This window comes from Silene latifolia, chromosome 9, assembly GCF_048544455.1.
Source record: "Silene latifolia isolate original U9 population chromosome 9, ASM4854445v1, whole genome shotgun sequence".
NCBI classification, from domain to species: Eukaryota; Viridiplantae; Streptophyta; class Magnoliopsida; order Caryophyllales; family Caryophyllaceae; genus Silene; species Silene latifolia.
Window position 1 is genome coordinate 56,307,217 of NC_133534.1, and position 8,985 is coordinate 56,316,201.

Genomic DNA, 8,985 nt, shown 5'->3' on the forward strand with positions numbered 1-8,985 from the left:
CTTTCTCCAGCGGGGAGGCTTACCTTGATCTCTTCTGTCCTATCAAATCTTTCCATTTTCTTTCTATCAGTATTTAAAATACCGGTAAGTGTGACTAAGAGGATTAATGCTCTCTTGTCACATTTTTGGTGGGCGGGAAGTAAATCAGGTAAGCGTCTTCACTGGTGTAGTAGAACCTTCACCAGTCTACCGAAGCGTGAAGGTGGCCTTGGTATTCGCAATGTGGATTGTCTTAATCAAGCATTATTAGCAAAGCATGCGTGGAGACTTATGTCGAATGAAGGGTCGTTGTACTGTTTGATATTTCGAGAGAAGATCATGGGAACTTTGGGAATTGAGAATCAAAGGTTCACTGTAGGTCTGTAACCTATTTTTAAAGTCCAATTTTGGTGTATTATCTATGAAAATTATGTGTAGAAACAAAGCATCAACCAAATTATATAGAGTATGATACGGAGTAGTAATCAATTAAAGTCTAAAACAATGATAAAAGCAGGATTAATAAGTAATATAGTATCAAAATTTCACATAGACGTTGTTTAGGTCTTTTTTACCTAAGTCGATTTAGGGTCAATGTAGTCTATATTCGTTGGTCGGTTGTATGATGATTTGTACGTCAATAGGTAAACGGAAAATAAAGTGCGTAATGTAAATTGATACGTAATATTTTGGTGACGCGGAAAACCCAATGTGGGAACAACCGCGGGAGGGACGGTACCCTGCCAAGTATTGCACTATATGAATAGGAGGATGATTACAATGGTAACGCTTATGCTGATCTTGCTGGCGTTAGGTATCAGGCCTGCAAGATCACGTATGGAGTATATTTGTGAATGGTATGTCATGATGTGATTGTCTTGAATATAATCTTGAATGAATATATGGATGAGTCAATGAATCCCTTCTTGATTTCCTTCCTTTGCTATTTATAGGGTAAGAACCCAAGATATACTCTATCTCGAATATGGAAAGAGAATATTATTTCCATAAAGACTTCTTTCCTAACCCGGACTCCTTTGCCAATTCTCCCCGATCTCCCTAACTTCTCCCTAACTTCTCCCTAACACTTCTTTCCTTAACGCGGGCACCTTCTATGACGGGCCCTTGATCCTTCTCAAGCCCGTCCCCCCTTTCTCTAAACGCGGGCTCCCTTCCTCCTCCTCACTTCTTTGTAATCTTTATTTCACCAAATGGGCTTTCTTTATTGTACTATTTTTAGCCCAAACAGTTTGCCCCAAATTTCTTGTGAAGTACGCTTTCAAGTATCAAGCAAGGAATTTAAGTAACCAAATATTTAAAACCCTACGCCGTCTTTTACTCCTTCCCATGCAACCCATCACTTCCAGCCGCCTTATTCCTCTTTCTCCGCACCCAATTCCCTCTCTCTTCTTTATAACCCCAACGTATCTCTCCCACTTTCATTAATCACTCAAATCATTTCAAAAACTCTCTTCTCTTAAACCCTCAACCTTCTTCCCCTTTAATCTTCATCGGCTTCACTGTTCCCTTTCCCGTCTTCATCATCAGGTAATCCATCCTTCCTTCCTTTTAATCTTCATTTTCTCTCTCCATTATGGGCAAAACCCGACAATCTTCGTCAACCCCAACACCCCCCGACCGTAATCTTGACCCCACTTTCCCTTCTCGGGGACTTTTTAGACACCCACACGATTGCGATTCAGCCCTAACTCCGGCCGACATTCCTACGATCAAGAGTCTGCTTGGTCTTGGTGACGGGGTAGGCATCGCCATCCCTGAACCAGGACAGAAAGCTGACGCCCTTCGTCCGGGGTGGGTTTGCTTCTATCTGTACCCATTTAAATATGGCCTTCGTTTTCCTTTCCCTAAACTCGTCCAAGATTTTATCTTTACCAACAATTTCGCCATGGCACAAATTTTTGCTGCCATATGGAGAGTTCTTCTCTATTCTCTGGCCGCTGGTCAGAGTACTGGCAAATCTATCACTCTGGGCGATCTGGCCCACATGTACAACATCAGATCCCTGGGCAGGGGTCAATTCTCATTCCGGGGCCATGGAGAGGCTCCCTTCAAACATGCGTCAAAGTCCCGTGATGAGAAATGGTTTGTGGACTTCTTCTACGTGAGGAAGGACTCCATCCAGCCTCCTGCTGATTATATTTTCGAGAAATGGGCTCTGACTTCGAGTAAGTAGCCTCCCTGTCGCCTGAATTATTTTATCTCACTGCTTACTAGCTTACTTCATCGTCTTCGTGCAGGCCCCTGTGACCTTACCCGCATTGGTGCCAAGATTCTTGCCTGCAGCAAGCTGTTCTGCATTTCTGAATCTGAGAGAAAGTTTCCAGACCTGCTTCCTGGTTTTTCACCTGCTTCCTCCTCCAATCCTCCTCAATCTGCCCACAGTATGTCTTCTGGTAAGGTTTCTGTAACCATTTTCGTTTGCATGCTGTTGTTGCTGATGTTTTAAGCATTCTGCCGTCTGAGACTGGGTATGCTTGCAGGTTCGAAAGTTGATCCATTGGAACTCATCCTCCAAAGTGCTAAAAGAAAGAGACCTTCTGCCAGCCCTGATGTGGCCTCTGCCTCTAAGAGAAGCGCTCCTGCTGCCTCTTTTTAGACTCCTCCTGCAGTTTCTAGTTCTGCTGCTCGCGTGCCCCTGGAGGTTAATCCGCTATCTCGCCATCCGCCGACTCCTCCTGCCAGTCCTCGTGCTTCTACTAGCGGAGGCATCATTGCTCATTTTCCAGAAGGCTTTGGGAATGTGGACAAGGTGCCGTACTGGCCGGAGATTGATCAGCTGCTCTTTCCTCCAGTTGAGGAAACGTTTTCGGAGTTCACTCCAGAGGAGATGGCTGAGAACGATGTGCATAATGCCTTCATGGTAAACATTCTTCGCCTTCTACCTGTCTGTCTATCTGCTTCTTGCTTAAATTCTGCCTCCCAACTCTTTTGCTGACTTCTGATTATTTATACCCAGACTCTTCAGTCTGCACTCTACAACAGGAAGATGATCAACATAGTGCAGACCACCAGCCGTGCTACCAGCGCCAAGAACCAAGAGCTGAAGGAAACTGTTGCAGATCCGCACAAGAGCGGGTTGATCGAAGGAGCGTGTGGTGGAGTCAAGACCGAGCTTTCTTTGTCACCAAGAAGAAGTTGAAGGAGGGAGCCGATCGGTGGCTCGAACCGGGCGGTGTGCGACTTTTCCGACTCTCACGGAAGCGATCGAGGAGAAGATCACTAAGCTGATCTACCTGGCCACCAACGTTGTTGCATATGCCACCTGGCGGGGAAAGATCAGTGGAATGCGTGCTACACTTGAGGAGGCTCCCACCCAGCAGGCTATAGAAGAAGAGGAGAGGCAGCTGGAGATGCTCTACCCTACCCAACCTGATTTGAGCGTGTTGATGCCTGAGGTTGGTGAGGTGAATTCTCCTGCGCTGGCTGAGCAGGCTGCTGGGGGTGATGCTGGAATGTCCCAGGATGCTGCTGACGGAGCTCAGGGAGCTATGGCGGCTGAGGATATGCAAGCTGGTGCAGTACCTGCAATGAGTGGTCAGCAGGCAGGGGAGGTACCAGAGGTGGAGGTCATTAATGTGACCGACAATTAAGTTTTTATGTTTTGATAAACGTTTTGGCAGTCTGGCCCAGAGGTGGCAGACTTTGTAAGTTTTAAACTTGTTTTTACGTTTGCTTCGCCAGGGTGGCGGTTAAACATGGGGCCGTATTTTTGGCCGAATTTAGAAATGCCCCTTGTCATAGTTTGGCAAGGTTTTATATATTGCGTGTTTGTCTATTTATTCTCCCTGTTTTAGGAAGTTTGTGCCATGTCAGTCTGCTTGACTGATTTAGGCGAGTCTTGTCACCCTGAGAAGGCTAACATTCTGACTCAGCTAGCTGCCGTGTCACCGATGGTGATTTAGGCGTATGCCGCAATGTAAGGAGGAGTGGTCGTGTCAACCGGGGGTGATTTGACCAGTGGCCGGCCGACTGAAAAGACCGATCCGGACCAAGCTAGGCTGCCGTGTCGGCCATTTTGGCTGATTTAGGCGTATGCCGCAGTTTGTGGACTACTTAACCTTGTTCATGACGCAAGGTGTGTTCGTCTCGTTTCGTGCCAGCAGGTGGTGTCATTGAGGCAAGTTTATCGTCATTCTAGGACCAGATGGAGACGCTGCAGGATTCTGGTAGCGCAGATATCCCTACGTTCCATGTTCGTTTTTTCATGCATGCTGGGGCCCTGATTAAGTGCGATTAGTGCGAGCTACGTCCAAGGGGTGGTATCAGGGGTAGCTGGATAAGCGTAGTCAACTGTCAGCCAGGCTCCCTTTCGTATGTTCCACAGTCCGCCTGGTGAGGGTGCTCCTTATGGAGAAAGTAGGTTAGGCATGTTGGAGTGCCATCTGCCTTGTCACCCCGCGTTGGCAGTTGACAGTCCTGCTAGACATCCTTTCAAAGTACCATAGATACCAGAATTCAAAGTGATGTATTTAGAGAAGCTTGAAAATAAGAAAATCTATCAGAATGATGTGAAGTACCTGTCGCCATCTCATGGGGTACCAGAGCAATTGTGGTCCCAGGACGCTGCCAGACCACACCATCCAATAGTAGTTTAAAGTTTTAAAAAAACTAAAGACACCAGAAATAAGAGTGGAACTGGCAGTATGCCTACTACCGGATTTTTATTTCATCTTTAAAAATGATTTGGCTTCTCATAGTACATTATTCTGAAAGCTAGAGTTTACTTATTATCAAAAGTAATATCTCTTCAGGTGAAGTATGTTCCATGGGCGTTGTATGATTTGACCGTCCATAGTCATCAGTCTGTATGCACCATGGCCAACAACTCCTTCTACCTGGTATGGTCCTTCCCATTTGTAGGCGAATTTGCCTGCATTTCGATTCTTGGTGTTCTGGAACACCTCTCGGAGAACCAGGTCTCCTACCTCCAGGAGCCTGATTTTTACGTTCTTGTTATAACTCCTGGCCACTGACTGTTTGTAGGCAGCCAGACGAATTTTTGCGCTTGCTCGCAACTCGTCAATTGTGTCCAGGCTCCTGGTCATCTCTGCATTGTTCAGTTCCCTCGTCATATTTTCATACCTGTGAGTGGGAACTAGAACTTCTGATGGAATGACTGCTTCCGCGCCAAACACCAGGCTGAAGGGTGTTTGACCTGTTGCTATCTTTGGTGTCGTTCTGTCTGACCACAATACTAGTGGCAATTCATCTGCCCACTTTCCTCCTAACTCCTGTAACCTCCTTCTCAGATTGTCCATAATGATTTTATTGCTGGATTCAGCTTGTCCATTGGACTTTGGAGTCCTGGGTGCTGACTTTTTTAAGGTGATATTCCACCTGGCACAGTATCCTTCGGTATCGTTGATGTGACCATAATTAGCGCATATTTAGCCCCCGAATTAGCCTTGTTCCCATGCTTTTTAGTGCATATTTGGGTCATTTATTATCTTTAGTTCTTTGTTTTGCATATTCTTTGAGATTTTGATCCCTTGGTAGGAAAGGAGTAAGAATATTGCATTTTCATGGCAAAACAAGACTAAATTGATCGAATTCAATGACCAAGCATCAAGGAGAGACAAGATTAGAAGGCCTTTGTACATATGATAGTAGATGAGCAATGTTGAGAAAGGATCCTTGAGTCCCCAAGGAAATCCCCAAGGAATTTATGAAGAAAAGGGAAGAAAAGAAGAAGAAGTCTTGCTGAGGCACAATCCGTGCGGATTGTCCACAATCCGGCCGTCCTCCACCTGCACAATCCGTGCGGTTTTCCACCAAGACGCTCGGGTTTGTCCACCACTATCCGCCCGGATGCTCTCCAATCCGCTCGGGTTCCATCGCAAGAATCCGCCCGTCCCGACCCTAATCCGCCCGGATTCCTCTACAGCGCGATTTCCTCTTCTCCAAGCTACAAAGAAAGAAGCCCTTCCTTCGAAAAATACCGGCTCCTCCCTGCTCAATCTAAAAAGTGTAATTACTAGTTTAGCCCTTAGTTAACCCTAATGCATCCCCCTAATTTCCACTATAAATACCCCATTAGTCTAATTAGAAGAGCATGTTCTTCTTATCAATAATTAGAGTAGTTAATATCAATCAAATCTCTCTTTAGTTTTGTAATCAACAATTAATCAAGTTCTAATACAAGTTTTATTTCCTTAATTTCTCTTTTGTTCATCCTTTATTTTGGGTAATTGAAGATTATTTGGGTTATTATTGGGAGATTGACAACCTCTCAATCAAGCATCAAGTACTTCTTTTATCTTTGCTTTATTATTGGAATCATTAGTAGGTATAATTCTCTTAATCCCTTTTTAATTATTGTTAATTACTTTCATTTATTCATCATGTTTCATTTTGTTGGTATGATTGACAACCTTGCTAGCATGATCAACATGATAATGAGTGAGTAGTCTCTTAGCTAAGGTTAATGGGTGATTAGGGGAAACCAACATGGGAAATGATTCATGCTTAAATTAATATGCTTTCATGTTTTATTTGCTTGCTTGTTTTGATCTCAACTCATGCACATGTTATATTTGATGAAATGCTAAGCCTATGAATCCTTGCATTTACCATCATCTCCTATCTTTTCAATGAGACTTGTAAGACATAACCCAACTCGAATCTCATTAGACCATGCATGTTGTTGAGTAGGGAAGATTAAGTCGACTTGTAGGTGTTGTACAATCTAATCGATTCGGCTCTGGGACCCAAACTTTCCTAGGATTATAAGATATAACCCAACTCAACCCATCACAACAATAATTGCTTGCTTATAATTTGAGAACATGTTTGTATGATCAATTCCCATGATTCCCCTATGATCCCATGACACCCTAGTGCTTTTTAATCAATTGTTTACACCTCTTTTAATTCATCTTGCTTGTTTACTTCCATTGCTATTTTAGTTAGTGACCTTCTATATCAACCCAAATTGTGACACCCCTAAGACACCACTAGTTTCAATAGAAATCTCATTTCAATACCCGTCCCTTGGGATCCGACCTTTACTTGCCTCTTTACTAATTGTAGAGTTGTTTGTGAAGTTATAAATTGTGTTTTGATTCGGACATGACCCAACGACCACACCTTTAATTGTGAACACGAAACGGACCGATCAAAAATGGCGCCGTTGCCGGGGACGGTGTTTGTTTGATTTAGATTTCCTTTTTATTGTTATTAGCTGTGTCTTTCTTCACCTTGGGGAAGTAAAACTCCTCAAGGTTTGTTCTAATTGTTTTTAAGTTGTTTGATATTTTGCATGTCTAGAAGGTCACAAGGTGATTTGTTACCTTTTGACCGTGAAATTGAAAGAACCTTGACGAACAATAGGAGACTTGCTAGGAGGAATTTGAGAGGTATTAGTGAAGTTATTCAACCAACTATTGAGTTCATCAACCCTTTCGCAATAGAAGGAGAGGAGAACCCATTACACAATACCCCACAAAATCAACCTACAATGCCTAAATTCTCGTCACATTCCGTACCCACCGAGGAGAACCTACCCAATGGTACTCCTACACCACAACATCTAACCGGAAATTTTATTGCCAAATTCGCCTTTATCCAATTAGTCGAAAGGAGCCAATTTGGGGGGATGCCTAGTGAAGACCCTCATTCTCATATGGAAACCTTTTGCGACTATTGTGATGCAATCTCTCAAACCGGTGTGACTCAAGACCAAATTCGATGGGTCTTATTTCCTTTTTCTCTAATCGGCACCGCGAAACAATGGTTGAAGGGCCTTGATAAGGCCACTCTCGGAATAGATTCTTGGAAGAAATTTGCTCTAGCTTTCTACAAAAAATTCTACCCATCGGAAAAGACTAACATGCTAAGAGCTGAAATTACGGGTTTTAAGCAAAGGGATGAAGAATCTTTGTATGAAGCTTGGGAGCGGTTCAAGGGAATTTGTCGCTCATGTCCTCACCATGGACTTAGCGAATGGTTCTTGGTACAACAATTTTGGAATGGTTTATACGAAGATTCAAGAAACATTCTCAACATGGGATCAAATGGAATGTTCACCGAAGTTGATGACAATCAAACATGGAACAAGATTGAGGAAATGGCGGTCCATAATTCACAATATAGTAGACCTCGCAAGGCTACTAGAGGAGGAAAGCATGAAGTGGACTCCGTTACTCAATTGGGTGCTCAACTTAGTGCTCATATTGACACAAACAATTTGAAGTTTGAAAAAGTTATGGCTAGACTTGAAGAAGTCTCAAAATCACCAAACCATCATGTTAATGCCATGACAGCATCCTCATCAATCCCAAGTGGGATATGTGAGAATTGTGGAACTTTGGGACATGACCAAAGTGAATGTAGGGGAACAAATGAACAAGTGAATGCTTTCCAAGCATACAAGAGTGGTACCCCTTATTCCAACTATTACAATGAAAACACCAAATTCCATCCAAATCTCTCATACAAAAGCCAAAATGTCCAAAACCCTCAAACAACATACACTCCACCACCCATGAGAAACCAAAATCAAAGACCCTTTTACAGTCAAAACCAAGGTTACCAAAATCAAAATCCATACAATCACCAAAATGACCAAGGTTTTGATGTCCAAAAAGCGGTCCTCCAAATGCAAAAGAATCAACAAGAGTTTTTCACTCAATTGCAAAAAGATAGTCAAGCAAAGGAAACCACCATCAACAACATCCTAGCTCACACCAAGATGTTGGAAACCCAATTGACTCAACTAGCATCTTCAAGCTCACGAAGACAAAAGGGGCAATTACCACCTCAAAGTAATCCCCCAAGACATGAAACAGTTAGTGCCATTCACTTGAGAAGTGGTACAAGGTATGAAGCACCAAAGAAGCAAGTTGAGGAAGAATTTGTGGAAGTTAGTGATAAGGAAGAAATTGTGCAAAACTCCAAAGATGGAGAATCGTCAAAAGAAGAAAGTTCAAAGAAAAATGAAGACAAGATCAAGGAGAAGGAGCCCATTGTGATTAGACTTCCTTTTCC

General features: G+C 43.3%; 1 non-coding gene across 1 annotated transcript; it reads right to left on the reverse strand.

Annotated features, from left to right (window-relative positions):
• Window positions 1-7,828: 7,828 nt before the first annotated feature.
• Window positions 7,829-7,935, reverse strand: LOC141604344 (small nucleolar RNA R71). Its single transcript, XR_012526048.1, has one exon. It is a non-coding gene; the product is annotated as a small nucleolar RNA R71 (small nucleolar RNA).
• Between the last annotated feature and the right edge of the window lie 1,050 nt (window positions 7,936-8,985).